Source organism: Gasterosteus aculeatus, chromosome 14 (genome assembly GCF_964276395.1).
Source record: "Gasterosteus aculeatus chromosome 14, fGasAcu3.hap1.1, whole genome shotgun sequence".
NCBI lineage: Eukaryota > Metazoa > Chordata > Actinopteri > Perciformes > Gasterosteidae > Gasterosteus > Gasterosteus aculeatus.
The window spans coordinates 4,804,192-4,811,136 of NC_135702.1; the positions used below are offsets into that span (position 1 = coordinate 4,804,192).

At 39.6% G+C, this 6,945-nt stretch overlaps 1 long non-coding RNA gene across 3 annotated transcripts; it reads right to left on the minus strand.

The window, feature by feature from the left end:
• LOC120832177 (uncharacterized) lies at window positions 1-6,813 on the minus strand. 3 transcript variants are annotated; one of them, XR_013452523.1, is made up of 7 exons: window positions 6,732-6,813; window positions 3,433-3,505; window positions 2,037-2,820; window positions 1,623-1,696; window positions 1,067-1,322; window positions 817-941; window positions 1-608 (listed from the first exon to the last, which is right to left on the minus strand). It is a non-coding gene; the product is annotated as an uncharacterized LOC120832177 (long non-coding RNA). The 3 variants fall into 3 exon arrangements; XR_013452524.1 differs by lacking the exon at window positions 6,732-6,813 and having other exon boundaries at window positions 1,164-1,322; window positions 3,433-4,151; XR_013452522.1 differs by lacking the exon at window positions 6,732-6,813 and having other exon boundaries at window positions 3,433-4,151.
• Window positions 6,814-6,945: the final 132 nt, after the last annotated feature.

The following is a 6,945-nucleotide window of genomic DNA, read 5'->3' on the forward strand; positions in this document are numbered from 1 at the left end:
AACATTTTCAAAAACATTTATTCCTTTTCTCCCTTGCAGTCAGTTGAATTAAAACATTGTGAATGAAGGTATAATGTACAAACTTTCATCCAAAACATTATATGAGCTTTGAATATGAAACGGTTTATGAAATTTAAGCGCAGACATTTTTAGTAAACATCTTTCCGCACTTCGTAATACTCTGAATGCATGATGATGGTCATGAAAATTCTCTGTAAATAGCTTGTTTGTCAACACATGAAACAGGTCAGCATTGTTATAGCTTCTTACTCACAGGGTGAGAATGCTACTGGCTGGTTAAGCAGTCTTGCTCTCAAGTCTTTAACTCTGGGTGACTCCTTCATTTTCCCCACATCAATGTTATACACTGTTGTCTGCAGGAATGTATAAAAATTCACAAGTGCCACATCGTAAGACAAATTAAACACAAAATGTGCTTTGAAAAGTTCATCACATGCCCCGAGGGAGCGGTTTGCCTTGCATGGGATGAGACGCTTATCCATGGTGATGTAGAAGCTGTCAATCTTGCTCTTCTGACGCCCAACAGCGAGGAGGTACGGCTGCCGACCCTGCTGGTTGCGGAGATGCTCCTCCAAACTGCAGCATGACTATGGTTGAGATCAGAAAACTGAACATTAGACACAAGAATAATGTGCAGCCAAATAAAAAAACATTATAGAAGTGATTATTTAAACATCTTATTGGCTAGTGCAAGATGGGAATGAAGACATAATTACAATCCACAACCCTCATTTACATATGTGGCTAAGAAGTTGACATGACAAATTATTATAATCCCCTTAATAATATAATTACCTTATGAAATACAACAAGTCTTTCAACTGCATCACATGCACTATTTTTTGGAGACTTCAGTCCCCCTGGAGGTGGTGGAAGGAGATGTAACAGCAACAACAGGGAGGCCATTTCTTGGTCGTAGGCTGAGGACAAACAGTCACAAGAGTTAACTAAAAACTTTTCAAATGTAACACGTTAAGTTTGAATGAGAACAGGGAGGCATTATGACAAAGTTTTAAACAGTCATCCATCTATTAGTCAAACAAACTTCTGACGATGCTGAAAGGTTTCTCTCATCTTCTGGAAAATCAGGGAATTGTCTGCTGTTTGGTTAAGCAAAGACATGGCCTCTTGGCAAGCATCACCATCAAGCTGCCCTTCAACATTAACAGTCCTTTGCCAATTTGGGCCTCCTGGAGAAAAGTCAATTGGGCTATTTGGTGGCTGTGCAGAATCTTCCTCTGGACTGTTTTCAGACGCCAAGAAATGTATCCTGTGCTGCTTGCAGCATCATAGAAGTGTTCCTGAAATGAAAAAAAGAAATGTGTTGTAATACCAGGCTCATGAGAAATCTCACGGAATTCAAATATCAATGTCATCCACACAGTTTTGGGTCACAACAAGACATGAAAGTTTAAACAATAATAATGCCTATTACATAGCCCTTCTTGGAGTATGGATCCTTAAGGGAAGGGAACAGCGTCACTATCCCACGTGCATAAACTTCTGATTGTTTTAGTGGGGCAGTGCCTGAGAGGAGATATTAAATTAGTACATTCATGCAATGGTCATGCACAAATAAAAACAATGTGAAACAAACATACCCATGATTGTCAAGACACGTGAACTAGACACGTGAAACACCCGTCTGCATGTTGGGACACGTTTTTTGCGGTCCCTTTGATATTCAAAGTGAAAAAAAAAACGTTAGCTCCAGCCTCAAACAAGATTTTATGCAGTTAAAAATCATAATGCTTTGTATTTCCTAGCTTTGAGCATGCCTGTGAATTGTTAAATCATTATTGATAAAGTTGGAGAGTTTTAGTAACAAACTGTTAGCTAGCTTACCGTACACTGCTAACTAGCTAGCTAACCACGAGGACAAATTTACTGTTCAGTCCTGGCAACAAACACGGCTGTGTAAGGCATATATTCTCTGTGGATATTTAATTGTTCATACTGAAATTCTCAGCATCGATTTTTAATTGTTTCAGTAAGTTTAACTTAATTGCACTTACCGTGTAGTGCTGCATGAGAGGTAGAAAATGGCGCAGACTTGTCTTCTCTGTCTCTAACCGAAGAGGTGAAAGGCGTGGGCGGAGCTTAATTACGTCTCTGCGGAGTTGGGTTAACACTGACATGATCAACTCTGCCAAATAACTCCAACACTGAACACCATTTAAATCAGAATGTGTTGAAATTACACTCTGGGAGTGAAAATCAACTCGGAAATTTTTAACCCTGAAATTTCAACACTCCAATTTTTGCTGTGTAGAGTTTCTACAGGAACAAAAGACAGAGTATTATAAGTCATTCTGACCTAGAGAATCAAATACTTGTATAATAAATATAAACTTTCATTAAAAGCTCATGAAAGACTGGTATTTGTATGTGAATGTTTATTTAATAACACCCTAAATATATTTTCACATCTTGTAAAAAAAATGGATAAGTGACACAAATGTATGGAGAAAACTGGAACACCCTTGAACCTCCGACTGGGTAGCGAGTGGATCACTTTGAGGAGGTGGATTCGGGGCCTGGGTGTGATCTGTCTTGCTGTTGTGCTTGTCCCAGTCCAGAGGAACTGAGCAAAGGAACTGTACAGGGCGGGATGCCACCGACACACACTCACGGAGGAACCGCCTCATGCAGTGAAACAAGTCCAGCTTGATATTGATGTTTGCATTAAAATGTGATGGTTGCCAGACGTGACATTGGCAATCTCTTGTTCTCCAAGAATCCCATTTCAGATGTTCTCCTGCAGACGACTCTGCCACCTTAAGTGCAACACAGCAATCCCTGAAAGAAAAAAGAAAAGGAAAGCCATCGATGTGACAGCAGTCATATAGACCACCATGTGTGCACCGGTGGATATGGTCATCAAAATAAAATTGAATGCAAAGGGCTTTTCTTTAATGAAACTGAAAAAAATGAAAAGTAATCTAAGTTGTTACTATGAGCTGTTTGTGTCACCAATGATGGTCAAAAATATTGATATAATTTACCTGTCTACCCACTGTTATTGTGCCTTTTCTATGCCTGCAGCGCTGTGCCAGTCCCCAGTACATGGGCTTCAGGGACTTAAATTAACTTTAAGTTAAATTAACTTTTTTTAAAGTAAGATTAAAACTAGTCGTGATGCCAAATATATCATATATTATCCTAATCATTGAGGCATTAATGTGTTTACATTTGACTGACTTTAAACAATTCTGGTGGTTTAATCTATTACAAGATCCTCATTTATTAGTTGAGTTACATCTGTGATATGCAACTAGTAATTAATGCAGTCAAACACACGTGAACACAACTATAAACTAACATGTGGCGTGACACCAACATAAATTATATTTATAGTCATGCTGCATATTTATCTTAATAATTATTACACATTAAATGTCATTGACTTACTGTTTAGTGACTTCCTCATAGCGCGAGGTCCGACGAAGGTGCACCGTCGCTTCGGTGCTCTATCCCGGGTAGACTGACGGAGAATGTCCGGAGAAACGCTTTACATCCGGGCAAACGCTCGGTCCGCACAACAGCGCCACCGGTGGCCAAAGATATATTACACCCGCAGTGGTTTAGCACAACCATAGAGAATGAATGGGTTTTGGTTTGGGGATTTTATCTAAAGATTTCACCTCCACAACTTTGTACACCTCTCGAACAGCAAACCGACGTTTGCGGAGATCTTCCTCCATGAATCAGAGGCCACCCGCGCGTCCTTATAGTCCGCCAATGACGGCTTGTATAAGCGGTCATATTTACGCATTTCTTCCGACAAAAGTTCTTCAATCTGCTCCGTTCTCTCGTAAACATTCTTCGTTTTAATAATGGCGCTATTGTGCTATGAAAACGGAAATGTGAGACTCCGTAAAGGACGTAGTTAGCGGAACAATGGCTTGCGTCGCGTGCGTCGCCTAGAAAAATGGCTCGACGCGCGCAGGGAGGTGTGAAAAGGGCACGCAAAGGACACGCAAGGGGTTCATTAGTGTTTCCAAAAAACTAATTCCTCAGAATTCCAAAAAGAAAAGAAGTCTGAAACACTTGCAGCTCTTTGTTTTATCCTCCAGATGTCAGTCTTGGTGATACAAAAGAAGCATTGAAACACCTTCTCTTAGCAACTTCTATAAAATGAACACAAAAACCTCATCAACATATGTTTTAGAAAATTAGTCAGAATCAAAATATGGTTATGTTCTGTATCCTGTCCTGTCCAGTTAAAAAAAAAACATGAATTACACATGGCAGGTTTACTTGAGAATAAACACAATTATATTCAACTTTGACTTGTTATAACCCCAACAAATAAATAAAAAAGGAATTCACAGTTATTATCAGAATTGTGCTCTGAAGTCTGAAACATAATTGTTGTCTGTGTTGGGGTTTTAAGTAGAAGTGAATGTCTAGTCATAGAATTTGTAGTACGTGTAATGATGTTTAGTGATAGAATTGTAGTTTGTGTGATGTTAGATTAGTTATTACATTAACATGTTAGATGAAGTGAATACAATGTGAATCAAACACAGTTTATAGTCTTTTAAAACGTAGAAACACACTACACATTTACATTCTGTTACAATGTGATGTTAAAACCTGGGAACGGATGCCAATTGCCGTTCTTTATGGATTTCTCCCAATTTTCTCCCCAAAAAGGGTTTTTTGGGAGTTTTTTCTCCTGTCAGGTAATAAAATGAACAACTTATTGCAAGGCAGCCGACTGAGGCAAATGTCTTGCGAATTGAACCACATGAACTGTTATAGATCTTATGATGAAGTGTGATGAACGAGGATCATTAATGATGGGTTGTTGTAATGAAAGTGTACTAGTTATAAGATGAAGACTTAAACGATGTATGCTTTGTTGGGTTCACTCATTGAGGCATAAAGCCACTTTATCAGTATTGAGTGCATTGGAATGTGAGGGACAGCTAGGTCAGAGAGGTTTCAGGTTACGGCTGCAGCTTCACACCTCGACGTGGAAGGGACAATGGAGGAGGTGACCCTTTGGAGAAGAGGCCAATGACATTCAAATGCACCAAAGAAGACACACCTCAAGAGTTTTCAAAGGACCAAAGCGGGGAAAAGACTGTTAGATCTTCTCCTGCAGCCGCGTTGATAAGTCACTTTAGACTTGCTCAGGGAATTCTCTATTTCGCGAAATATTCCACTGTTCGCTTAGTATTTCACTTTGTAATTGTAATCCCTATTATGTTGTTTAGTCATTAAATACTTTTTGATTTTTGAATTTAAACGATTTGACTCATTCGTGTCCTCGTCTCGGCCGGGACGAGAACAAAGGATTGAGGCCTCCCTCGAGAGCTTCCGCAACCCTTAACATCTGTTGGGATATATCAAATTATAAAGGAACAATTGATTAGATAAAACTAATTTATAAACAGAAAAACTCCCAAATTAACGCCCAATTCGATTTTACAACTGGGGAAGTTACTTTCCGGACCTATTGAATGATTATCATGATGCTCATATGAGTCGAATGTGGCTGATTCAATTTGATTCTTCATCTTAATACACAATCGGTCTCAGGCATACTAAATGTTTCCACATTACCGTGCATGCAACAATCTTTTAAAGCTCTTTTGTATTGTCGCTCAATATTGTCCATTCATTCAAGTAGTATTTAGTAATAACATTGGTTCACAGTGCTACGGTCAGGGTGTCCTGTTAGGTGCTGTTTACATGCATGGGCTCATTCCCTCTAATGTTCTGTTTTTTTCTTCTGAAGTAGAAGACCTTATGTGAACTCCTCAGGTCAAGCTGCCCTCCTCCTTGGTCCAGCGAGAGGGCTTTGAAAGCCAGATACAGAAGAGGCAATCATCCATCTATACCTGAAATTAGCTGCTGTCTTCATTTAATGGACAAGGGTTCATTGATCAGTGCAGACTGGCATGAGCCCAAGTCCCAAGAGCTACAAGTCCATCTCCTATTTTCCATAACTGTGGAACCATCTTCAAAAATAAGGACCAAAGAGCATTGTGATCATTTTTATGTACAAGTGGTTTAGCAATAGTGTTTAAAATGTAAAAAAAACAATCTACTTTTGGTTGAACTATTGAACTGATCACAATTAAGCGACCAAATGCATCTTTAGGGGCAAGCAAGTTGTCTGTGTGGTGTTTTCTTTTTGCTGTTGTTCATGGCTCCTCTGTGCAAGGCAGGACCTGACGTGGAGGACAAGGAGGCCCTCTGGGCACTACTGTAAAGAGGAGACTCCATATGTAGATAGTTCTTAATCTGCAATTGTGTTGTTGTGTTGACATACTTTTCTTTACTGTTTTCTTAAATTTAATAAACTTCAAACTACTAACACATTTATTCATTGTCATTGATTGTATATGACTTTTACTGATAACATAATGCAATATAGCCGCTTTGTGTTGCGTTGCTTCGCATCGCGTCGAGGTCTGTATGATCGCAAAATTCAGAGTTTACCCACCTCTAATTTTACCACTACAGCACTGACAGTGAGCACATCTCATACTAAATTATATAGCACGTTATTGTAGAGTAGTTAGGGTTAAACCCCACTAACCACAGCTGCCAAAAACGGCGCCTCGTTTATTCTTTGCTTTATTTTTAAAGGATTTTCAAGAGCTAACGTTAGCTATAACTTCAAATAAGCACGGCTGACATCTTCAGGCTAGGAAACTCCAAAGTAACGTAACTGTGGCGTTTTATCTGATTACCTGCTCGATTGTCCCCCAGAGAATTACAATAACCCGAAGGCAAATTCTCCAACGAGAACTCAACCGCGATGCTAAACGTCTGAATCAGCCACATCACGCCCGCGTCATCGTGACGTCACCCTGCCACTGACATGATCGGCTCATCAGCCCCATCTGGTGCCCTGGAGGTGCAATGACATGGACGAAATGCTGAAATATTTCTGTAAATTGTGAC